Raw genomic sequence first — 27,523 nt, 5'->3', positions numbered from 1 at the left:
CCAGCCAACGGTGTGTGGCGGAGGGCACTTTACGTGCCACTGTCATTACCTTCCTTTCCTGTTTCAGTCGCGTATGGTTCGCGGGAACAATGACTGCCGGAAAGCCACCGTGCGCGCTCGAATCTCGCTAATTTTACATTCGTGATCGCCTCGGGTGGTATAAGTAGAAGGAAGCAATATATTCGCTACCTCATCCAGAAACGCACCCTCAAGAAACTGGGACAGCAAGCTACACCGCGATGCAGAGCGCCATTCTTGCAGAGTCTGCCACTTGAGTTTGCTAAACATCTCCGTAACGCTATCACGCTTACCAAACAACCCTGTGACGAAAGGCGCCGCTCTTCTTTGGATCTTCTCTATCTCCTCTGTCAACCCGACCTGGTACGGATCCCACACTGATCAGCAGCACTCAAGCATAGGTAGAACGAGTGTTTTGTATACCACCTCCTTTGTTGATGGACTACATTTTCTAAGGACTCTCCCAATGAATCTCAACCTGGCACCCGCCTTACCAACAATTAATTTTATATGATTATTCCACTTCAAATCGTTCCGTACGCATATTTTACAAAAGTAACTGCTACCAGTGTTTGTTTCGCTATCATATAATCATACAATAAAGGATCCTTCTTTCTATGTATTCGCAATACATAGCATTTGTCTGTCTTGGCGGACAACATTTCGCAACAACCGCATATGAGGTCCCAAGATTTCGTCGCGATACCTGACAGCAGTTAAGCGTTGCCGATTCACCCATGCAATTTCATGAAGAGGTGTTTGAGTGGTTAACATAATCCCTGCCCATACTGATGTGTTGGTAAATGTGCCAACACCTTGTAGATATAGGAGGCCTAAATGCACGCTATCTAACGCAGACGGGCGTGAATTCTGGAACAGGATAAGTAGTGAATTCTAATAAGAAAGGTATGCAGCTCCTCGAATGCTTAACTTTTATTTATCCTTGTCGTGAATACATCGCTCTTGATAATACAAATAAGACTATCTTCAGATACGGTTAATGGCGCCTTGCTAGGTCGTAGCCATGGACTTAGCTGAAGGCTATTCTAACTGTCTCTCGGCAAATGAGAGAAAGGTTTCGTTTGTGTAGTCGCTAGCAAAGTCGTCGTACAACTGGGGCGAGTGCTCGTCCGTATCTCGAGACCTGCCTTGTGGTGGCGCTCGGTCTGCGATCACACAGCGGCGACACGCGGGTCCGACATGTACTAAATGGACCGCGGCCGATTTAAGCTACCACCTAGCAAGTGTGGTGTCTGGCGGTGACACCACACATACCATTAAGGATCGTCCTCTATATAGGTCTCTTTCCACAATGTTTGGATTCCGAAATCGCGTTCCACGTTCCCTCCAGATGCGAATGGGTCGAAAATCACTCTCCAGACCAAATCGGGACTCATCTGCGAAAAGAATATTGGCCCAAGGCACCATGTTGACGACTCCACTTTAGACGTCCCTTCTGTGAGGACGCATCAGAGGTACACATCCACAAGGTCCCCGACAGTAAAGGGTACCCTGCATAAGCTATTTGTACATCATTTGTCTCGATACAACACGTCCAGTGGATGCAGCGAGGTCAGATGCCAGTTACCATGCAGTACTAAGGCGGCACAGTCGTGCCCATAGGGCCAAATAACTGTTCTCTCTTTCTGATATCACAGTGGTCGGCCCTACCCTGATCTTCGCAATTCAGTTTCGGTCTCTATGAACTGCCGCCACATCTGAGAAACAAGAACAACTCGCATTAAGCCTTCGGGTAACATCAGTTTGTGACTGCCCTACTTCCATTCTGCTTATGGCGCTCTACCGCATAGTCTGGTAGACGCCTTCTTTGTGCCATAATGCACCGTCTGTGACTGTGTACGCAGTGGATGCCGGCAAACACTGCTCCGTTCGGTATGTGCCCTGATGTCATCGTTGGCCTGGTTGTCCATTGACTGGAATGCCATCTTCTGTGCAGAACACGATTGTACGGACATATGTTGACATTTTGTATGATTTAAGAATTTTTAGCATATTGCAGTCACGTCAGCAACTGTGAAAGACAGATATTTTGAAGGATCAGTCTCAGGTGCGCAAATTTTCTGTTCTTTTCCAGGTTTCGGCTAAATTAATCTAGCCTTCTTCAGAAGCATAAAATTACTATAACATGCCAGAGTAAGGCACAGTCAACATTAAAGCCTATAGTACCGTGGTACCATGTAGAATTCCCACGGTACTGTAGGTATTAATTTTAATGTTGACTGTGCCTTTCTCTGGCATGTTATAGTAATTTTATGCTTCTGAAGAAGGCTAGATTAATTTAGCCGAAACCTGGTAAAGACCAGAACTGATGCTGATCCTTCAAAATATTTTGTATGATTATACAGTGAATTAGACGCAACCCGGGGAAACAGTGGCTTGTTGCTTTAATTTCGGACACCAATGTATATTTTATATCGCAAGGCTTCCTGCCTCAGGCTGTGGCCTATTAGCAAGTTTTACTTGCTTGCAGATTACGAAGGTTGTTTTCGCCCTGACAGACCGCCTTCACGAGCAAGTGCCGCCGCTACATTTTCTTTAAAGATTATCACAGCAACTTTGAGTCTATTATTTTGTATCTTAGTGTGACCAGATAATTGAAGCTGTACGTGAACCTCTTGGGCAGTGCGTTAGTTAAATTGTCTGTGGTGCTTTGACGATTACGTACAATTTACTTCGGTCTTTAGTTTAATTTTTTTGTGTCAATCATCAGTTGCGTTAAAGATTTTAGTCAATCAGCTTACAAGAATCTGTTTCTCAGGTTATGAAGAAGCGCTGAAAAGAGAGTCGAGTGGAAGTATGCAGTGCTTTGAAAGTACAGCTCCAGACTGAACCAGAACGGCTTTTATGCAGATCATTACTGGTGACAGTTCGTGATGTTATGAAGAGGGGCATGCAGGCGCACCGAATTGATGGTGTAGAAGCAATCAAGGAAGGAAACAGAGGTGAGATGTTAATCATGTCTGCAGATGAGTATAGTTTTGTTTCGGACAATGAGTTCACCCTTTGGACAAATGTATGTATTACACTTTATGTATTAGTTGATCTGCAATTGACAACGATAACATTTAATTGTGTATCCACTTAACAACAACACTTTGGAATTCATTTATTACATTATACGGTCTCACCGAATAAAATTTTATTTTCATTTAAGCCAATTAAAATATAAAATAACTTTCTGGGACCAGAAAGGATGTAAGACAAGGACGTAGTCTTTCGTCTCTACTGTTCAATCTATGCATCGAAGAAGCAATGACGGAAGTGAAAGAAAGATTCAAGTGTGGAATTGAAATTGAAAGGGAAAGATTGTTATTTCTAAGATTCGCTGTTGACAATACTATGGTCAAAGAAAGTGAAGAAGAATTACAGGATCTGCTGAACAGAATGAACAGTCTAATGAGTACGGAATACGGACTGAGAGAAAATAGAAGAAAGACGAAAGTAATTAGAAGTAGCACAAATAAGAACAATGAGAAACGTAACATCAGGACTGATGATCACGAAGTAGACGAAGTTGAGGAATTCTGCTACCTAGGCAGGAAAATAAACCGTGAAGGACGGAGCAAAGAGGACATGAAAAGCAGACTAGCATTGGCGGAAAGGGCATTCCTGGGTCTATTAGTATTAAATATAGGCCTTAATTTGACGGAGAAATTCCTGTGAATATACGTTTGGAGCACAGCATTGTATGGGCGTGTAACACGGACTGTGAGAAAACCGGAACAGAAGAGAACCGAAGCATTTAAGATGTGGTGCTACGAACAATGTTGTAAATTATATGGATTGGTAAGGTAAGGAATGAGGAGGTTCTGTGCAGAGTCGGAGAGGAAAGGAGTAAATGGAATATACTCACAAGAAGAAAGGACATGACCAAAGGCCATGTGTTAAGACGTTAGGGAGGGGAATAACTTTCGTGTTACTAGGAGGAGGTGTACAGGGAAAAAACTATAGAGGAAGACGGAGATTGGAATACATGCAGAAAATAATTAAGGATTGAAATACATGCAGCAAATAATTGGACGTAATTTGCAAGAGCTACTCTGAGAGGAAAAAGGTTGGCACAGGAGAGGAATGTGTGGTGTCTGCAGCACACCAGTAAGAAGACCGATGACTTAAAAACCTAATAGTATCTTGTTCGTTGCGAGGAGTGGAATGCAACCGATGTTCACAGTGGCAGTTTCGTTGAAAAAAATTATTGTGGTGTGGCATTTTTTTTCTTTTTCTTTTTTTTTTTTGTAGTGTGAAGGACGTTTACAGGTCCAGGTTACAATACCATGCAGAAAGAATTTAAAGATTTAGTTGACAATGAAACAGCTAAAAATTACGACGATTGACGGACGGGATACATTGTTCTGTACATCAGGAAGCACTTTGTGCTAAATTTGCAGGCCTCGAGCACGTTAAGAAATTGGCGGTACGAATAGTAAAATTTCTGGAGGCACGCGCATTTTTCCATTGTTAGTTACAACATTTTTCAGTAGAACTGAGCGAAGAGTATGGAGACTCCACATGGCACTGAGGAATACGTAGGTTAAGCGAAGGGGCAGGACTGGAACGATGTTTCGATTTACAACTCACGACAGTTAAATGTATGGAGGAAAAAGGAGTGCAGCAACGAAAATCAGAACATCCCGAGTGGAGTTCAGAATTCGCATTTTGCCGGCCGGGGTGGCCGAGCGGTTCTAGCTCTACAGTCTGGAACCGCGCGACCGCTACGGTCGCAGGTTCGAATCCTGCCTCGGGCATGGATGTGTGTAATGTCCTTAGGTTAGTTAGGTTTAAGTTGTTCTAAGTTCTAGGGGCTGATGACCTCAGAAGTTGAGTCCCATAGTGCTCAGAGCCATTTGAACCATTTGAACTTCGCATTTTAAGTGGGCTTCAATGCACACTGCCCGCAGTAAGACATTGCAAGGTAACTTCTTTCTGATTTGATTGGGATGCATTTAAAAAGAAAATCGCATTGTGGGAGGGACACATTCTGAGACAGACAAAAATGGCTCAGAGCACTGTGGGACTTAACTCCTGAGGTCATCAGTCCCCTAGAACTTACAAGTACTTAAACCTAACTAACCTAAGGACATCACACACATCCATGCCCGAGGCAGGATTCAAACCTGCGACCGTAGCGGTCGCGCGGTTCCAGACTGTAGCGCCTAGAACCTCTCGGCCACTTCGTCAGGCTGAGAAAGATAGTCCAGTTCCCTAAGTTCACTGCCATAAAAAGAGGGAAAGTTTCGGGAATACATTGTGGCCTTGAAAGAATTACAAGAATAGTTTTGAGGACACTTACACCTGTTTTCAAACTGTTTATGAGACCGTTTGCCGTTTTGGTTGAAAGCGCCCTTGTGATAGTGCAGATGTATTTGATTGAGCTACAAAGTAATTTCCGTTTTGATGAAAAAACTATCCAGGACGTCTACATTGCATTCCTCGGGTAGAGCTGTGAAAGTGCTACAATATTTCGATAGGCATATTTCTGTGCAAGACCTTCTCCGATTATGAATCTCTGTGAAATTGTCTGCGTCTGTCCATAAGCCGGCAGTTCGCACCACATAAGAATTATATTATGGCTTCAGTGTGCCAAAAATAATTAAATAATTCTAAAAATTGGTTTTATTTGTGATCGTTTTGTTGCAAAATGTGAAACATGAAGGAAGTCGTATGCAGTGCAACTACATTGTCATTTAAATAAGGCACTTTCACAGTTTTCCCCTCTTCCCCCTCCTTGGGCTTAGACAGCATTGCGTGGCGGCAGGAGAAATGTGAAGCGAGGCTGAGAGCTTAGGCATCCGTACGAGGCACGGCCTGCAAGTGGAAATCTTGGGCAACCCTGTCCTGCGGGTTATTAGTCGGTAAGCAACCGTCCGGTAACTTGAAACTCGCCGGTATGCCGGCACACCCACGCCTGAAACGCTGATATCGCATGGCTTGCCCATCCTACGCTCGAGTGCGTTGCTGATGTCCAATACAAACTCAGATTACAGACGACTCGAGTGATATGCTGACCTGCAGAGTATGCCGTGGCTACGTTTGCTTCACCCTTCCATCACAGCAGTTAAATGTAATCAGGTGCTCTTGAGACAACACAAAGGTCGCTCTCAAACCAGTGGCGCCACGCACCAGTAGCAGACCAGTGGCTCGAAAACACGCATTCTATCGCTGCGTCATTTTACATGGCATAATCCCGTGTTCTCCAGAGAGGAATAAGGTGACAACTCAGTCTCCCATTCATCCTTGCATGATTACCATATAAGCGCCGGATAACACTGTGTTGATGAGCTACGCGGTGATCTCGGGCTGTGTTTCTCTCAGACAAAACTTAACACTCCAGTTTCAAGACAAGACATTCAACAGACGCGTCATAAAGGCGCAACACCGTTCCCGGTCACGACTTCGTAATCTACAGAAAACTGAAAGAATGTCCCCTCTCCATCCTCGAAACCTTAGCCACCTATTACAGTGTAATCCTTCACACGAGTTTCTATCCAGTGCTATGGAAAACCTCTCGAATCCTACTCTTCCTCAAACCTACCAAATTTGCCAGTGACTTCTTCTCCTACTGTCCCATCAGTCTCACCTTAACATTTAGCAAAGTCTTTGAGTACATCCCGTCCCGACGTATCCGTAAACAACTAAATAAACACCCGTCCATGCCTGTCCACCAGTACGATTTTTGTCCTAACTTCCCTTCCGATGATCAATTTCAGTGCGTTATTCATCTGTCATCCAACGGAATCAACAACCGCAAGTCCACCATTTCTGTCACCCTCGATCTCTGAAAAAACATATGACCGTGTAAATAAATATCGGTCTTCTCTTTAAGCTCCAGATCTATGCACTTCCAATAAACTAGGTCTGCCTTATCGCATCCTTTCTCTCCAACGCCACAAGTAACATTCCAGTGCAGGTATGCTACAAGGAATTGTCCTCTGTCAACTGCTGTTTGTCCTGTTATTTTCACATATCGTGTGTCATACGTCGCTATATCCAGGTACTGAATATGACTGATAGCATCCTGTGTTGCAGCTAGGACGTCGATGAAGGTTCCCTTGTAAGCTCGAACTGGGCATTCTTCTACTATGTGCTGGACTATTTGTTTTTCGGCAGGGCAGTCGCAATTTGGAATTGGTATTTTGCCCCATTTGTAGAGGGCTTCAATGCTACTTCCCTGGCCAGTGCGTATGCGGTTGCACGTTGTCCACACTTTGCGTGACTGACTGAAGCCGGGCGCCATCTAATTTATGATGAACTTTTGGCATTTTGGTGGGAAGCGTTCTCGCCATTGTCGTTTCCAGAGACTGTGGATGCCAAAGTTAGAAGTTGTCATCTCTTTAGCACTGAGTAGCGGTGGTCTTCGCGATTTGAGTTTCCTGCGCTCCATGTCAGCTGTATCATTGCGTATGGGCAGCTGACACTTATTAATTAACTTGTTGTATTCTCTGAGGAGAGCATTTTTCCGCCGTAACTGTGGTGGAGATATATGGCTCAGGGTTGGCAGCCATGCGGTAAGGATAGATTTTTTTATGCCACTGATGATGTGCATGGTGTAGCTTAATACCATATAAATTCTGTTTGTGTAGGCTATTAATCCACACTGGAGCGCAGTATTCTGCCACTGAGTAGAGAAGCCCAGTTCCTGATGTGCGGAGCATCTCTGCTGTGGAGCCCCAAGTAGTGCTGTACAATTAATGGATTATGTTTCTTGTCCTTATTTTGCCTGTAGTCTTTGTCAGATGCTCCTTATATGAGAGTGTCCTGTCCAGTGTAACTCATATATATTTGGGGGTAGTTGTTATGGTGAGGTTATTTCCCTTCTAAGATAATAATGAACTCTCTTCTTGCTGAGTGGCTGCAAAGGTGGAAGCATGATACTTCTGTCTTGTTTGAGTTTAGCTGCAGTCTCCAATTGCGAAACTAACCACTCAGTGACTTTAGATCAGAGCACAGGATGTCTTGAGTGGCCTCAAATGATCTGTGTTGTGCAGGTCGGGTCCAGTTGTCTCCATAGCCAAACGTCCTACACTGTGTGTTGGGAACGTAGGAAATATAAAGTTTGAAGAAAAGGGAACAAGGACTGAGCCCTGTGGTAGCCCATTGTTGAGTACCAAGGAGTTATTTCTTTCTCCAGTAAACACTTCAAAGGCTCTCTCAGCAAGCATTTATCGATCAGTCTGATAGTACTGCGCAATGTAATTATTTGAATAATACATGAAAAGCACCATGTTCAGCCAGCCTAGTTGATATATCAACATGAACGCAGCTGGAGGTTGCAGAATTCAGACTCTGCATTTGCTGAGCATGTACTGAGTGAGGGTCACAACTACCAGCCAGTGTCCCATGTATTTCACTTAGCAAACAAAGGCCATAAACTCAACGTGCTGGGAGCCCTGGAAATTGACAAATATCTTGCTCACAATCCAGATCTCATCCTAAATGACCAGACACAACTCAACACTTCCCCTCTCCTAAACTTCATATCTTTGTTATTCATTACTTCCCACACTCTCTCTTCCTACATATTCCCATTTTCCTGTAGTCATTAAGTTATTTTATTTGTTGCAGTTGTCTTTGTATTCCACACAGGTTGTAGTTTCAATAGTTAAGGGTTTCCTTTTAACTTGTACTTGTATTACTGTCCATGTTTAACTCCCCTTGCAGTTGTCTCATCAAATACTGTTCATATTTTACTTTGCTCATTTATTTAATGAAAACTGGTACACAGCCACTGCTTTGATTATAATGTTAATGTTAAAATGCAGTACCACCACACTCTCAAACTGTAGGTTCCCTCAAACACCTCAATTTTCCTGCATTTATTAATTTCTGTTTATCTTATTGATATTGCTTAAGTTCCTTATGTATTCTGTATTTACATTGACAACTGTCTCTTCTTTTTTAATTGGTTGTGTATCACTCTCCATGGTTCATACCTCTTAATGCAGCCTTGTCTAGTACTAATTTTATCTTATTTTATTAGTTTTGTTTATTAATAGAAACTGTTATGTAGGCATGCTATTCCTATTTTGTGCTAAAGGTTTTCCTGTCAACTCTATTGTTATTTATGTACTGTTCAGATTTTACTATTTCATTGCAAAGATGTTACTTGCTGTATGTTTCTACTTCACTCTAGATCTGTTACTTCTCTTCCAATGTTGTCTGCTAACATTTAACTTCTTTGGTGATAATACTCAGTAAATGTCTGAAGATGACCTTGTAAGCCGAAAACCGGTTAGCAATAAAAGTAATATTGTAAAACAAAAGCAAACTGGTGCTTTTCATTTATTATTATAATGTTGTTCTACCAAGAACCGACCGAATATTCTGTTAGTATGGTAATTATTTGAATTAGTTACTACAACAGCCTGCGCTCATATCATGAATGCAGTTGATTTTTTTTGCTTTTTCTAATAGTCTGCCTCTATATAGGTTGTCAGAGAAAGCACTTGATGAGCACAGCTTCTATTAGATCGGAATCCTGGCTTAATCAGTGCGATTATCTTTTAGTTCTTCATTTTCTGCAGTATGTTCCCTGTCTCCATTATATAACAAACCATTTTTGGCATACATCCGACAGCGAAGAAGTAATTCTGGTTGTATTCCATCTGGTCCAGGTGCCTTTCCTGCCTTGACGTTCTTCAGTGCGTCTCTGATTTCAGTACTGGTGAATTTGGAAGAATATTGATCCAAAGAGCACTCAGTTCACGGCGTTTTGTTCATGTATGCTTTTTGATCCGTGGAGCTCTGGATGTAGCTTGTATGGAGCTGCAAAAATTTGCAGAACATATCTGTAGAGTTATGATGTAATCTGTTAGCGCCACCTAGTTTTTGGAGGAGAGACCAGGCCTTTCTACAAGATATTTTGAAATCAAGTGACTCTATGGTTTCCAGTCATTTCTCTCACCGAGAATCGTCTAGGCTGTGCAGCAGGTCGCCTACAGTCTCAGGGTCTCTAATCTGGAGGAATTTTTGATATTTGATTTCCCACTTTTTCTCCCAGCCTGGAGCATACTGTCTGCGGAATCCCCTTGGGACAGCGTTTTTTGCTGCACTTTTAACAGCATCTATAAATCTGACAAAGTTACTGGCTGTTGAAGAATCCATCCCAAGCATATATCCAGTTTTTCCTCATAGATATTCCACTTTGCTTTTCTGAAATTTCATCCTGGGGGTTGTATGGTCGTTATTAGCGGTATATTTCTTACAGTTTCGATCAGGACTGGACGGTGTTGGCTGTGAAGGAACATCTCTATAACTTAGTGGTGTTTTGTTTTTGTCAGTCATCACAAAGCTGCTGACTTGTGTGTTCCTGGGTCCTTTGGGTCGAAAACTAAGAACAGGTTGTTATGTCTGCCCAGTTGACAAGAGCCTCACCACCCCACCAGCTGTTCTGTATATCCACAGCGGGTGGTGGCTATTAAAATCCCCCACATGTATGGGTGGGTGTGGTAGGTAGGGCAGTACTTCTTGAGACCAGGTAGTTCTTGGTGGTTTGTACACATTACTCACTGACAGTTCTCCTATCTTGACAACAACTTCATGTATGTCGTCGTGCACTATTTCTGAGAATAGATAGGCATCTCCAATTGCAAATTCGTGACCACACCATAAGCATAATGATACATTGCACCAACAGGATTCTAACCTGTGATCTTGCCTCTCAATTTAAGTTGATTGTCCTCAGTGTAAGTTTCCTGAACTGCAACCAGACCGATGTTGTCATCATAGAAAATCTTACTTAATACTTGGGTTCAGCCCAACTTATTCCTTCTATGTTAATTTGGCAAATCTTGATGATAGGTCCCAGGAGCCTTGACCGTGGGCTCTGAGAAGGGCTTTTTCTATAGTCAGACATGTTGGTGTGTCTGATATCAGTGATAGTCGATGTACAATTGCCCAGGAGATCAACGATCAAGATCGAGGTTTGTTTGGCTGCCTCAAAGTGAGTGCTCTTTATTACCATGCAGGGGACGCATGTAGCTCGGGTTTGCTATGGAATCGAACAGTCGACATCCCCTATTTGTCTTGTATACCGCCGATAAGCTAAGCCACCACGTCCCATGCCTCTCCTCGAGTACACCGATGACGCCACCTTCGTAGCCCTCTGTTCTAACCATTAGAAATAACAAGGATCACTCCAGATACATGTTAATCAGTTCACCTCCTAGCACAAACAGTGACTCCTCAAAATAATTATAGGACAAACCATCTTCTGCTTCCACCTTCACATTGCAGGGGGTAGTCATACGGTCTGAGGCTCCTTGCCACGGTTTGCCCGGCTCTCCCTGTCGGAGGTTCAAGTCCTCCCTCGGGCATCGGTGTGTGTGTGTATTGTCCTTAAACTAAGTTAGTTTAAGTTAGATTAAGTGGTGTGTAAGCCTAGGGACTGGTGATCTCAGCAGTTTGATCACATAGGAACTTACCACAAATTTCCACCTTCACAATTTTTACCTAATCTCTGTGACCTCAATGCCTCAGACTACTACTTGTTTGCCAACTAACATGAAAGTCCACCTTCCAGATCTCTTTACCTTACCAAACCAGAATCCTTTACCAACTTGTGAAATTCTTTGCCCCATCCTTCCTTCTTCAACACATCCGAGTATCCTATGTTTCCTGCAAACTCGACACTAACCACCCACTAGTTTCCCTCCTGCTCCCTGATCCTGGTACTCTGCCATGTCTACACCACCACGTTCCCACAACACTACTCATCCACACTCTCCACATCATCTCCCAACGAAACGTAAATCCCCTCCCCTTAACGGAATATGAAATCCCCATCCTACAAAATCTAGAACTGACCCCCTCTCCCTTTCTTCCAACATCCCCCTCCCAGTCACATCCTAAGGCTTGGTTGAGGAACACATCCCTCTTCACTCTCAGAAACCCCTCTACCATTTTTTTTTTGAGTCATCAATCTGCTGACTGGTTTGATGTGGCCCGACACAAATTTGTCTCCTGTGCCAACGTTTATCTCAGAGAAGCACCTTCAACCTACATTCTGAATTTTCTGCTGGATGTATTCCAATCCCTGTCTTCCTCTACAGTTTTGGCTTACTACAGCTCCACCTAGTGTCATGGAAATCATTCCCTGATGTCTTAACAGATGTCCTATCATCATGTTCCTTCTCCTTGTCAGTTTTCTCCACATATTCCTTTCCTTTCCGATTCTGTGCAGAACCTCCTCATTCTTTATCTTATCAGTACACCTAATTTTCAACATTCGTCTGTAGCATGACATCTCCAATGCTTCGATTCTCTACTCTTACGGTTTTCCCACAGTCTATGTTTCACTACCATATAATGCTGTACTCCAGACGTAAATTCTCAGAAATTTACTCCTCAAATTGAGGCCTATTTTTGATACTAGTAGACTCCTATTGGCCAGGGTTGCCCTTTTCGACAGTGCTAGTCTACTCCTGATGCCCTTCTTCCTCCGTCCGTCATTGGATTTTTTTTTGCTGTCTTGGTAACGGAATTCCTTAACTTCATCTACTTCGTGACCATCAATCCTGAAGTTTAGTTTCTCACTGTTCTCATTTCTGTTACTTCTCATTACATTTGTCTTTCTTCGATTTACTCTCAGTCCATATTATGTACTCATTAGACTGCCCATTTCATTCAGCAGATCATGTTATTTTTCTTCACTTTCATCAGGGATGTCATCAGCGAATCGTATCATTGCTTCTTCGATGTACAGATTGAACAGTAGTGGCGAAAGTCTACATCCCTGTCTTACACCATTTTTAATCCTAGCATTTCGTGCTTGGTCGTCCACTCTTATTATTCCCTCTTGGTTCTTGTACATATCGTGTATTACCCGTGTCTCCCTATAGCTTACACCTATTTTTCTCAGAATTTCAAACATCTTGTACAATTTTACATTGTCAAACGCTTTTTATAGGTCGACAAATCCTATGAACGTGGCTTGATTTTTCTTTAGTCTTGCTTCCGTTATCAACTGCAACGTCAGAGTTGGCTTACTGGTGTCTTTACCTTTGTTGAAGCTAAACTGATCGTCATCTAACACATTCTCAATTTTCTTTTCCATTCTTCTGCGTATAATTCTTGACAGATACTTGGGCGCATGAGTTGTTCAACTGATTCTGCGATAATACTCGCACTTACCAGCTGTTGCAGTCTTCAGAATTGTGTGGATGACATTTTTCCGAAAGTCAGACTATATATTGCCAGACTCATACATTGCACATACCAACGTGAACAGTCGTTTTGTTGCCACTTTCCCTAATGATTTCAGAAATTCTGATGGAATGTTATCGATACCTTCTGCCTTATTTGATCTTAATTCCTCCAAAGCTCTCTTAAATTCTGATTATAATTCTGGATCCCTTATCTCTCCTAAATGGACTTCTGTTTCTTCTTCCATCATATCAGACAAATCTTCCTTTTCATAGAGGCCTTCAGTGTACTCTTTCCACCTATTCGCTCTCTCCTCTGCATTTAACAGTGGAATTACCGTTGCACGCTTAATGTTAACACCATTGCTTTTAATATCATCAAAGTTGTTTAGACTTTCCTGTATGCTGAGTCAGTCCTTCCGACAATCATGTCTTTCGATTTCTTCACATTTTTCATGCTACCATTTCGTCTTTGCTTCCCTGCGCTTCATGTCATTTCATTCCTGAGCGATTTGTATTTCTGTATACCCGAATTTCCTAGAACATTTATGTACTTCCGTCTTTCATCGCTCAGCTGAACTATTCTGTTACCCATGGTTTCTTTGCAGTTATCTTCTTTGTACCTATGTTTTACTTTCCAGATTCGGTGATTGCCATTGTTAGAGATGTCCATTCCTCTTCAACTTTACTGCCGACTGGACTATTCTTTATTGCTGTATCTACAGCCTTAGATAACTTCAAGTGTATTCGTCATTCCGTAGTACTTCCGTATCCCACTTCTTTGCGTACTGACTAATCTCTTAAACGTCAGCCTACTGTTCATCACTACGACACTGTGATCTGAGTCTATATCTGCTGCTCGGTAGCCCTTACAATCCAAAATCGGGTTTTGGAATCTCTGTTTGACCATGATGTAATCAAACTGCAATCTTCCCTTATCACTCGGCCTTTTCCATGTGTATCTCCTGCTACACCTGGCAGTCTATGTAAACTCATCACTCCAATCACTTGTGTATATGTCGCAGTTAGTCAACAAATCAGCTTTTTACTTTTTAATTTACGCAAACGAACAACTGTATTTTATTTTGTGAAAAGATTATTTTTTTAATTTCATGTCAGTTTTATATTATGGTTCATATTTTAAACACCGTTTTGCTGAATACCGGAGAATTTTAATCGCCCGCAAGTCATCCCCCGCCCATAGACGGCGAGGGGATGAAACAAGTACAAAGAAAAAAAATCTCTGATTATATCTAGTATTTTTCTACGGGTGGAGTTCTCATAGTATTACGACAGATTTGGAGTTTAACAGAGGACCTCCAGTATTTCACAGTACTCACCTTTTGTGTAATTGGAACGAGCCCTAAACTTTTACAGACACCGAACTCATAACCTGTAGAGGACTTGTAAAGATTGTTCGTGTGAAGATAAAGGGAACGCCAACATGTTTCACTAATTAATACATAAAATACTAACGTTAGCAACCAACAGCAGTTACAACATACTTTGGCCTCGGGATTCCCTGCTCAAAGCTTCTGCACCCTTTATTAACGTTCTGTCTGTCGGTAGTTGGGTAATGAAATTCATATAAGCTCTCCAATTGCAGCTCTTCACGAAAGAAGAATAACATAGAAATATTTCAAATCCTTTATAACAGTCGTATGTTAATGGATGTTTCCCATTTGTCTTTAATGTTATCTCAAATTTAAAAAGAAAAAAAAGTACAGAATGATTCGTACAGCTATTACCTTATGCCGTGGACGAGATAAAATTCTAATTTTCGAAAACACTGAGAATTCGCGCAAGATGCGAAAGAGTCGATGAGATGGTGGATGTAACAGAACTCTGAGAAATTAATGGCTTCGGCGCAGAGAGAACGCGATAGCCTATAAAGCTTGATGCGTTAGAGCTGCCGGTTCCAAGTAGGGAAATAACGGATATTCCTCGCAGCTGACGGTCTAATCTAGCGTGCTCTGCAAGAGAAGAATATTTATGTTAGCCTCACACTGTGTTCACCTGTGACCGATGACGGAACTAATTCTGTGTGAGTGTGTATGAGAAAAAACATCTGGTGAATTTCATTCTCTCAGCACCAGATGTTAATACTTGCTGTCCCCTTGCGTTTCCTGCTGATACGGTCAGCAGTTTTCATTTCTGTTTTAACACGCTCTGTGACGTCCGTCTGTTGGAAATGTCTTACATGTTATGTAGCTATAGGCAATTTGAAAGTTACTTGCTTGGATTGATAAGTGTATAGATTATGCTTTAGTCTGCTACAGCATTCGTATGTTTGATTGTATAATTTGGGTCGGTGCATAAGTTCGTAGCGTTTCCCATAAGTTCAATAAACGCAAACAGACACAAATAAAAGATACTTTAGACATCAGTAATACATTCTCCTTTACTATTTACAGCAGTTTGGCAATGCTAGCGTAACTTTCGATTCCGCGACTGTGGTTTACAGACAAAGAACTGCTTTTCTTTCGAGAAGGACGTTCCTCGAAAGTTTTTGGATAGAGATCGGAAAAAGTGAAAATCGGGGGGCGCAATCTCAGGTGATTTGGACAGGGGTCTAATGACTTCCCAGCCCATCTCTCTGTATAGTGTTTTTGTCAATCTAGTACAATGCGGGTGGGCTTTATCGTGGAGTAACATCATTTCACACAGACTTCCTCGTCGTTGCTCTTGGACTGAGCTTGAAAGATGTCTCAGTTGTTGACAGTAAATGTCAGTAGTGACGGTTATACCTCGAGGAAGCAATTCGTAGTACACTACACCGTCGCCGTTCCAGAAGGCGAGTAACATTATCTCAACCAGAGGCTCGCAAGTCTTTGTACGGGGATCTGCTACTTTGTTTGTGCTGAGCTGTTCCCTTGTTTCCCTTATTTTAGCATAAAGACACCATTTGTCTTCACCAGCAGCGATACAGGACAGGAATGGTCGGTGTTGTTCATGGGCCAATTGATGACAAGCAAATTTTTGTGATTTTGGCTTAGAACGTACGGTGCCTAATTTCTGAACCTTCCCCGTTGCATGCAAATGCCGCACGATGGTGGAATTATCACAATTCATCAAACTTGCCAGTTCTCGAGTGCACGGGCGTGCATCTTTGTGGATTAATACGTTTAAACGATCTGCATCAAAACCCGAAGTTCTTCCGGAATATGGAGAGTCACTGATATCCAAACGATCCTCCTTGAAACGAGAAAACCATTTTCTCGCCGTGTTCTGTTCAGTGACATTGTCCCCATATACAGCGCAAATGTTTATGGCTGCCTCCGTTGCTGTCAACGCTCTACTGGAAATGGAACTGACGTGTGACTAGGGCCTCCCGTCGGGTAGACCGCTCGCCTGGTGCAAGTCTTTCCATTTGACGCCACTTCGGCGACTTGTGTGTCGATGTGGATGAAACGATAATGATAAGGATGATAAGGACAACACAACACCCAGTCACTGAGCGGAGAAAATCTCTGACCCATCCGGGAATCGAACCCGGACTGTTAGGTATGACATCCAACGCACTGACCACTCAGCTACCAGGGGCGGACAACGCTCTACCGACAGGAGAATAGGCCAGAAATGTTCTGATTTCTCCCCTTGTCAGTCGTTTTTCTAGCGTCCACAGCCCACTCTCTATACCCTCGTGACGAAGTAACAACATGTGAGCTCAGATAGCAACAGTGAACTAAAATAAAAAGTGACAATTGATAAATAAGCCCACAACAACCGGAATACCAACATGCAAAAGGAAAACTCTACGAACTTATGCACCAATATGAGAAGCATATGTGGAATCCCTGCTTTGAACATGGAGTCTTGTCTGCCAATCGGGTTGCCTGGTGCAGATATTCGCGTTCTAATAGGGACCTGTGGGAATACTCTTCTGTAGAACTGTTAAAGATTTGTTAAGTTCAGATATTTTATCTTGTGTGTTACTGAGATGGGTATTTCTAAGATTTAGCGTTAGGGTTGTATAGTGAGATTTTTGACTGCCGGAGTTTCATTGCAGTAGTTCTGTATTCCTGATATTCAGGCTTACAAATGTATATTCATGTGAGGGGAGTCGCCCTTTGTTTGGTTCATAAGCGGATCGCGCTTACTTATCATCGATTTCTCCCAGTTTTGAGGTAATGCAGGCTTGGCGAGAAAAAGTGACAAAGTTCAAAAATGGTTCAAATGGCTCTGAGCACTATGGGGCTTAACCTCTGAGGTCATCAGTCCCCTAGAACTTAGAACTACTTAAACCTAACTAACCTAAGGACATCACACACATCCATGCCCGAGGCAGGATTCGAACCTGCGACCGTAGCGATCACGCGGTTCCAGACTGTAGCGCCTAGAACCGCTCGGCCACCCCAAAGTGACCAAGTGACAGCTTCAAGTGGCTCAGCATATTTGGAGTGGGTCCAGCGAGGCATGAGTAATTTATATGAGGGTAGTTTCGAGGCAGTGTATGTACGGAACGGTAAACCGAGGGTAATGAGATCCAATTTCTATGCGGGAGATTCTTTATCTTTCAATTTTTTTTGTTAGTTACACGACAAGTGAACTGAATTACTGCTCGATGTATTGTAACAATATTAGAGAAGGGAAGTTGCTACTCACCATATAGCGGAGATGCTGAGTCGCGATAGGCACAACAAAGACATTCACGCAATTGTAGCTTTCTGCCATTAAGGCCTTTGTCAGCAATAGACACCCAAACACATCTCCGCTGTATGGTGAGTAGCAACTTTCCTTCTCTAATACTGTTGTTACATTACATCCTGGATTTTTCATTGTTTCTTTTGCTCTATATATTGTATTTATTAACATATTCACGGCAAGGCAGCGGAGAATTTGGGATTGCAAATGAATTTCCACGAGTACTCTGCAAATAACATAACAAGAGGGGATTGTAATTAATGTGTACAGGACTTCGTACTCCGTTGGTTTCATTATCACTTTCCCTCAGCCCTCGGCAGCTGCGACTGACAGTAGGTTTCCGGTGCAAATAAAACCGCCCCATCGGCCGTAGGGAACGACGATAGCTACGGCTACGGAGCTCATTCGCTTGCTTGCTGTGGATAGAGCAGCGCGCGTGTCTTTCGTGAATATGGTGAGAACGCAGTGAGAATTATTTTCTTGGAGAAAATGTAAAATAACTGTGTAATAGTAAAATTGCGGCATTTATAATATGTGCGATGCAGAGGGAATTAATGCTTCCTATATGTTTATAATTATTATCACCCTGTCAGGTGTAAATCACCAACTGTAAAATAGTAAAACTTATTTTTCACATGCAGTTCTCCAGTGTGCCTCACAACACCTTCTTGGAAATTTACGTACAGTCCAAAATTTTACTTTGCCTTCCCTTTTCATGCTTTTTACGAAGACATTATCAAATAAAATACATAGTGCATTACTTCGGTTTATTTGCAGCGTAACTAACGTAAGAAGTTAAATAAATAACAAAAACATTCTGTACTCTTCGCCGTGCCAGCTGGTGCCTAGAAACACCACTAACGTAAATAGCTCATGCCTCACCAGACCTGCGCAAGAAGTGCTATTTGTTTCTCAAAGTTTGACCATCTGTAGCTCTACTTTTGCTTGAGTCATTGACTTGGCCCCGCTGGCGTTAGCTGGGACAGATCCCAGGGAAAACATCAGACAACGCCCGAAGGCCAGCACCTTGAACACGCGGAAGTTGTGGGGAGTACGGGCAGGCACCGTTTCTCTAATACAAGTTTTTATTTTACCTTTGAAATTTTACAACTTTATTAACTTGTTTTAAAACAGTAAATGAACATTCATTATCATGAACAGCAAGATCCTCATTATAGTTTCTTAATGAAAGTTCCTGATGCATTATTTCACCAACAGTCTCTTGAAGAATAACAGATCAAAGAACAGCTCTCAGAATCAATTTAAAACACTTCAAACTCAAAACCCCCTTAAAGCAAGGAAAAAATACAAATTGCACAATGTAAGGTTAAATAAAAGATTCTAACGTCACATGGCAATAAAATATTGACTACAAAATTTTAATTGAAACAACAACTTAAATGCAATAAAATCTGATTGCTATCAACGTACACTCAAACCCCGTAGCCTCTACGATGCGTACTGTATCACAAAATATTTTCCTTACTTTTAAACACTTTCCACTATAAAGCTCCCTACATATGTTGCATACGTCACCTAACAAATTATGACAAATAATTAAGCACAGATGTTATAATTAACCAGGTATGTAAATCTTTTCCTGTCAAAATAAATAAAAAACACACAAATCAACTCTTAAGTTCAGTGGTTAGATCCGTTAAAAAATAGTAAACAATACATATCTTTTGGTTTCGCCGTGGTCATGCACTGTTGTGCACCGTGCTGTCGTTCACCGTCACTTGTGACACGGGAACGATTTTCCACGATGTACGAAACGTTAACAGGGTGCAAACAACTTACACAAATTGCATACTTAAAACGGGCGAGGGGGGTGGACACTTCGACTACACCGCACCGCACCAAACAGCAATACGGTGGGGTAGAAAAGAGAAAAATCAACAACTGTTGCAAGGCAAGCTCAGCAAAGACAGTAAGAAGATATTTGGGGCTTTAAACTCTTGGGAGGGCCACACTGAACCACAGAATGACGTCATAAGCTGAATTATGAAACTACTATCGGCGATTTCGCCAAGACAAAGTAGAATCGTGAAATATCATGAGAAGTGAAATGCAATTAACGGGATTCATAAGTGTCCGACTGAAAACTCCACATTCAATCTTTCCATTACTACAAACACTTAACAATACCTCCAAACTTCACTCGTGGACACTACCAGAGTGTCCAATTACTCGATATTGCAGTAGATAACACTGGGGGCGACATAGGTTTCTTAGTAAGACAGACGGCCGGAGTGGCCGAGCGGTTCTAGGCACTAGTGTCTGGAACCGCGAGACCGCTACGGTCGCAGGTTCGAATCCTGCCTCGGGCATGGATGTGTGTGATGTCCTTAGGTTAGTTAGGTTTAAGTAGTTCTAAGTTCTAGGGGACTGATGACCTCAGCTGTTAACTCCCATAGTGCTCAGAGCCATTTGAACCATCTAGTAAGACAAGCAATGATCTGGTCCCTCACTTGGATCCACCTCTGATCCAAAACAGTCATTTACTGTAAAGCAGCCAAATAGATGACAATGCCGGTATCACCGCTCTCCTCCCAAGCAGCGCTCTAACTACAGTACCGGTGCAAAGCTTACACCACTCACAAGTCTGATACACGCGCCACTGACGTGCACATTTTTAGAATTCTTATGTTCACCTCGTACACCAAACTTGCCGTAATTCTTTGTTGGAATCCAAGGGCAGAACAAAGAACTCACATCTCAGCGCTTGAATGGCCACACGATGACGTCCATGGGGACAAGACCGTCCCTCCTCACTACGATCTCCGAGCCCACGGCGTTCCGTCCCCAACCGACTACTTCCGCGGGGCCCACCGACCAAACGACCTTGCCCTCCGACACCGACGTCGCTCCTCACGCACAGTCCAGAGCTAACTCCCAGCAACTCCGTTCTTCCTCGTTCTGTCGCCTCCTGGCTCTTGGGAATCCAACTCGCCTAAGATATGCGGCGACCAGAGACTCCAATCCGATCTCGGTACTGACATCGCAGCGAGTACTGAGAAGGCAAGTGGTTTCAAAGACATTTCATTTTGCTTTCCCACTCACTAAAGTGTATTAGCAGTATCTGAGAGCAAGTGGGGTTAATTTTTTGATTTTTAGGGTTCCATGCCCCAATCTGTAAAGACAAAGCCCTTATAGAATCGCTTTCTCGTCCTTTCGTCTGTCCGTCTGCGTGTCTGCCTGTCTGTCCGACTGATAAGACCTCTTTTTCTCAGGAACGGCAGACGTGTCAATTTCAAATTTATGTCACATATTAAGATCTTTGGTCCCTTGGCTCTGCAAAATTTTTAAGCTTCTCAGTCAAATCAATCAAAAGATTCGGTCACATATTTGACACTCTAAAACTCACTCGTCAAAATCTATAGAGTACTTTCTGTTGACATACAATCATGAAATTTGCAAAGACGTATCGTTTCACACTACAAGTAAATTTTTAAAAAATCTGGAAATTGTTAAACTGTAATTATATCACATAAAAATATATTTTTGCCTTTAGAGCATACATTGCATTCATAGTACGTCAAAAGCACAATAGAAGAACATTACTGGGTGCAAACATGAAATGTAAGCTGTAGTCACGTTATAGTAAATGTTCTATATCTACATACATATACAGAAGTCTCCTGCTCTCTTCTTTTTGTACATCCAGCTAGCTCGACGAACTTTGTACAGAATTTGATACGGTCTCAGCATTCCCAAGACCAATGTCTCGCCAGTATCTATATCGAAAGCAGTTCATGGGGGATGGACGAACTATCTATCTATATACGAGTGTGTACACTTTACAGCAAAAAAAGTGGGTCACTGTCGAATACAACCAACATAACGTAGCTGTGTTGCAGGTCCTCTAAACACCAAAACCCTGTGGGGTACAGTCGTTTGACTACACACAGTGGGTACCGCAAGAGACTACTAGAGACCAAAGGTCTTTATGGCAGTCAGTCTAAGCGTCAACTAATATCATCATACAAAACATATTAGAAAACACGTTCTTAGCTATGAGACACCCCATAACACTCATAAACTAACTTTAATTACAACAAGTGACATTCCAAAAGTTCTGAGAAAACGGATTATTTTACATATATCGTACAGCAATCCTTAGTCAAAATTAAATACTTGAGACAATATGTGGAGTTACAAAGCTGTACGGCAATTGGAAAAAAGTTTTTCGCTCTCTAAAAGGTTTTCCATCCACGTGCTGAAGGTCGCTCAACGGCGAGTGGCTCTGGAAACTGGATATTGGACGAACCAATAAAAAAACGCTATTAACAGCAACAAGCACTCTAAGGAAATCTCAACAATAACAGCGAATCACCAGTAATATCATTGTTCTCGTAACACATCAACAGCTACGTGTACACAAATCTGAACTTTAAATGACATGACCAACGTCGTCGTTCTGGACCTGGATTCAAACTCAGCACCTATAGCCATTGCTAACTACGCTAAGCTTTGTTAGTGCCTTATTGAGACCCGATCACTAGCCATAAAGAGACGTGAAGTATAGAAGTTTGCACCAGTATCAGTTATCAATTCAGATCCTGAAAATAAATGACGAAAATGTTTGTACTGAACTGGGAATCCTGTCGTAACAGTTCCCTTCCGGAGAAATACCGCTAACGACGTTTAATATGGTGTCATTCACAAGGAACAAGGTATGCTCACGTTTAAAATTGAAAGTCCATCATATAAAGCTCGTGACAGGGATGCGAACCCAGCACCTAATCGGATTGTTAACGAAGTACAGTCATGCTCGAAAGTATCCGAACGACTTGAATTGCATTTCGCCTGACTCCCATGCAACCTACATAACGCAGCTGTGTAGCAGATCCTCTAATCGCTCCTTGGTACAGTCGTTTGACTATTGAAAATGGTTCCAACAAGTCACCACTAGAAAACACTGCTCTGTATCGCAATAACTCAAGATATAAAGTAATACCACGATACTACAAATATCAGGGAACACCTCATCACAGACAACTGTCCTTAAGGCTTGTAAGCTCACATTTATTGCAATAAATGACATACCTGAAATGTTACCACTCTCATTATTACGTCAGATAGGTAATGCACGTAGTACGTTCGTCGTATTCATGATTTCCTCTTCAAAGTAACATACCATACTTGTTATTTAATACAAAATGTCATTAAAAATTTACGTTATTCACGAGCAGCTAGTTGAGAATATATATGAACTTCAAGTGACACGACGAACCGCCTTGTTCTGCATATGGATTCAAACCCAGGTCATGCAAACTAAGATTTCGTGATTGACGGAAAGTTCGCAACTCGTGGTCGTGCGGTAGCGTTCTCGCTTCCCACGTCCGGGTTCCCGGGTCCGATTCCCGGCGGGGTCAGGGTTTCTCTCTGCCTCGTGATGACTGAGTGTTGTGTGATGTCCTTAGGTTAGTTAGCTTTAAGTAGTTCTACGTTCTAGGGGACTGATGGCCATAGATGTTAAGTCCCATAGTGCTCAGAGCCATGTTTGATTGACGGAAATTAGCAGTTATTCCCGACTAGGCATAAAGACGGTGATATACCTCGATTTTAGACAGCATCAGTTAACAAATATCAACTTTAAAATACATAACGTAAAAAATTTTAATGGATTTTGGGGTTATTTGGGGAAGGAGACCAGATAGCGAGGTCATAGGTCTCAACGGATTAGGGAAGGATGGGGAGGGAAGTCGGCCGTGCCCTTTCAAAGGAACCATCCAGCATTTGCCTGGAGTGATTTAGGGAAATCACGGAAAACCTAAATCAGGATGGCCGGACGCGGGATTCAACCGTCGTCCTCCCGAATCCGAGTCCAGTGTCTAACCACTACGCCACCTCGCTCGGTAATTTTAATGGACGCGAATTCCTACACAGCATCTATTGTCCCTGTTAACGAACTACGAGAAATGTTAAATACTGCTTCTTCACAAGTAACTTACTTGAAATGCAGTGACGTAAATCTTTGTGTTGGACAGGGATTCGAACCCAGAACCTAATCGGATTGCTATCGAAGCACAATCACCTTTGACATATCGGATTTTCTCGGCAGTAGCTAGATGTATTAACTGTAATGACGAGACGAAACATTAATTTTCTCCTTCCCAGGACTCCAATCCGGCACGTATCGCTGATATATTCTAGAGAAAAGGAACGTTAAGTATGGGTTTGTTACTCCAGCAGCGACATGTGAAGATGTTTGAACTGGAAATAATATGACGAAGAGTTCAGTGCTGACTGAGAATCGAACCCCAAACATACCGTTGTTGACTACACACAAAGAGACGACAGCGACCTAATTTTTCTCCACCCTCAGCTCGGAATAACATCCTTGACCTTACAGTGATCTCGCAAATAGTTCTGTGTCTCACTGGGAGTCAAAAACGTCGGATATCGTTAGTGTTGACAACGAATGAAAATGCATTAAAAATAAAAATTATTATCCGCCAGCAGATAGGTGTTCTCATGCTAGAGCTTCATAATACATAGTGGAAACGTTAGTGCTGGGCCAGGATTCCAATCCATTCATGCGCAATCTGTGGAGATGTTGAGGAATCTGCAGTTTTGAACAAACAACAAGTTGTAGTCGAGCTGTATTGTCACGAAGGGATCAAATTCCGCTTTAAGGATGGTCTGAGTTGCATTCCCAGTTCAGAACGAATTTTATCGACATACAGAAACTCAAATAAAAGATGGAATAAGTGTGCTGTGACCATACACAGGGTTCGTTTCGTCACTAGAAATAAATAACTAGTATAAGAAAAGTTATTGGTGATAGAGTTTCTACATGTCTCCACTCCTTACTTTATTGTGGTTCCACCTAACGTCTACCTGGTAGAGAAGGAATACCACGTTTAAAGTGATTTCCAGACCACAATGCCATTATAGCTTCTTCACTTGGCGTAGCCAGAAGAGAAGAGAATCTGCATCTCCCTATCAAAAAGCATCGGCAGAAGTTGGAATCGAACCCAGATCATCATAATATGAAACTATAATTAGTCCAACAGACCACAAAACCGTCTTCTCTCTGACTCATATCTCTATTGCAACACTGGTGCGGAAAACAAGATGAGAATTCTGACACACAGGCTCCCTGTAGTAGTTTGCAGGGTGTTCGGTACATTCATTTACTTGGTTGACCAAATCGCCATGAACTAGCTGCCTTGGCTACCCAGTGCATACATTAGACTCTATTGTGTAATCAGCGAAATAAAATAACGTAACTGCCACCTACACAGAACTGCCAACAGTGTATGATGCAGAAATTTGAGCTACTGTATTGCGCTATCTGTTTGTTGAAACCATCGTGCAGTGCAAAAGAAATGCTGTAACTGACTGTCTCTCAGAAGTCTAGATCTGGCCATATGCATTATCTCACAGCACTGTGGAATGCGGAAGTTCTGGAGGAACTGTTGTTCACTTCCAGAGATGCTGCAGCTACGTCACAGCTAGTAGCGTGACGGTAAGCGTCGTGCGCTGTTGATAAGACGTCGCGTGTTCTATTATATTCGCTGCTACATTTTTTTAAAACGTAATTCTGCTGTCTGCTGAAGTTATCAATTTAATGGAACTTTGAACATAATTCTCTTCACTTCTCAACCCAGAATACTCGCATGTGGAAAAAAGGCTAACTTCTGTGTCATTTTGTTCTCTTCAAGTTTAATAGACGGCCAGGCAGCAGATGGGTCTTGAAGCATTTGTCTTATGTATGGGGAGAGCGCATCGTGCCAAAATAGTCAGAAAAGTATTTTCTACATTAGCTGTTGTCTAGTAATGACATTTTATTGTTCTTCAAACCTTGTTTGACAGCTTTAACTCAGAACAAGTTTTCTACATACATTTAATTAATAAACTGCATGTGCATTGTCAGACTGTTACAGATAACATAAGAGAATTCGCATATATCGTTGATGATTAATTTCTCTCTCATGTTTAGTATTGTTTTAACAACACTAAAAGAAACCTTACAAAAACTGTGCGCTGTCTTATAAGAAACGAAATAAAATTACCCACAATAACCTTACGACGAAAGTCGGTTTTAACGAAACTGAGTATCTGTACACAAGCGTACGTCTATCTGCACGAATTAGTGAAATACTACTCACTTAGATTTCGAATGGGTCTGTGTTTAAATCGTATGCTGTGTCATATTCAACAAGTATGCAAATGTGGCATTTCATAAATAAAGGTACATTTTCCTAGAAACCCAAAATTTGTGTGTCAGCAGCGGAAAGAGGCGTTACCTGTTGTGCAGCATTGTAAGTTTTTCACCATTGCTCTATGAGCTGAAAGTATTTTCTTTCCATTCGCTTATCGATGTTTGACCTGACTGCTTGCAGCTCTTACACGGAGGGGATAAAAACGTTACATTGAGCGAGTCTGGAACTTCGAACCATAATAGTCGCTTTTCCATAAGTCAGCACGTTAACACAGAGCTATCGGATAGATATGGTTTGCGCCTTCCTCTTACAAGGCCAATAGTAGCTAGAACTCATAAACCACTATTTACAGGACGAGATTAGTTGCGATTGCCACCTTCAGTGACTTTGCTGGGCTGAAAACAGTAAATTTACAATCTTCTGTTACACCTCAAGCGATAACAACTCAGATTATTCAATGGAAGTGACAGGAGAAATCAAGTGAACTTCGAGGCTTAATTCCGTGCACACCAGGAAGTAACTCGCCGATCACAGAGTTGCCAAACAGGCCTTACGTTTTTGCCAAATCTCAGTTACATTACCAGCAGGAAGAAGACGAACCGATGTGACCCTACAGCGGGCTGGGAAGTGACCATAGCTGGCGCTTCAAAGACGCGGCTGCTACGGCCTGGAATACGTAATGTGTCTGATTCGCATTTCTGTAACTAGGTTTAGGGACTGGAGCTTAGTTACTAACAATACTCAGAACTGAGTGCTACTAAGCATCATAAATCAATAACTCTCAGTCGGCCGGACTGGCCGAGCGTTTCTAGGCGCTACAGTTTGGAACTGCGTGACCGCTACGGTCGCAGATTCGGATCCTGCCTCGGGCACGGATGTTGTGATGTCCTTAGGTTGGTTAGGTTTAAGTAGTTCTAAGTTCTAGGGGACTGATGACCTCAGCAGTTAAGTCCCATAGTGCTCAGAGCCATTTGAACCATTTGAAGTAACTCTCATAGTTGTCTTTATATTTGTTTCGTAACTGTAATCAAAACTAAGGAACTCATTCACGGACGTAAAGAAATCTTTCATTAAAATGACTCGTTCCACATCATTACGAAATGTTGTATTCATGATCTATGGAACGAGCATTAATCTAATCTAATCATATCATATCATATTGCTGACTATCCATGAAGAGTCATGAAGTACCGAAATTATCGCCTATATCAGTAACCAAATCTAAACTTGAAAATAAACGACGACAGTTTTTGTGATAAACCGGGACTCCTATCAAGACCCTTTCATCCCTGTTAACTAACCATGAAAGATGTCTGATATACCTCAAATCAGAAGTAACAAAGTGTGTGTGCGTTTAAAGATGAAGCGCATGATGTGAAGTTCTGCGACGGAGATACGAACCCAAGACGTAATCGGATTGTTAACTAAGTAAAATCAAATGTTACGTATCAGTTTTTCTTGCCAGCTGCTAGGTGTTTGAATCTAAAATAAGGACACAAATTTTTGTACCTGAGCGACAATCGAACC

This window comes from Schistocerca serialis, chromosome 8 (genome assembly GCF_023864345.2).
Source record: "Schistocerca serialis cubense isolate TAMUIC-IGC-003099 chromosome 8, iqSchSeri2.2, whole genome shotgun sequence".
NCBI classification, from domain to species: Eukaryota; Metazoa; Arthropoda; class Insecta; order Orthoptera; family Acrididae; genus Schistocerca; species Schistocerca serialis.
The sequence above is the reverse complement of the archived record's forward strand: the minus strand, read 5'-3'. Positions refer to the sequence as shown.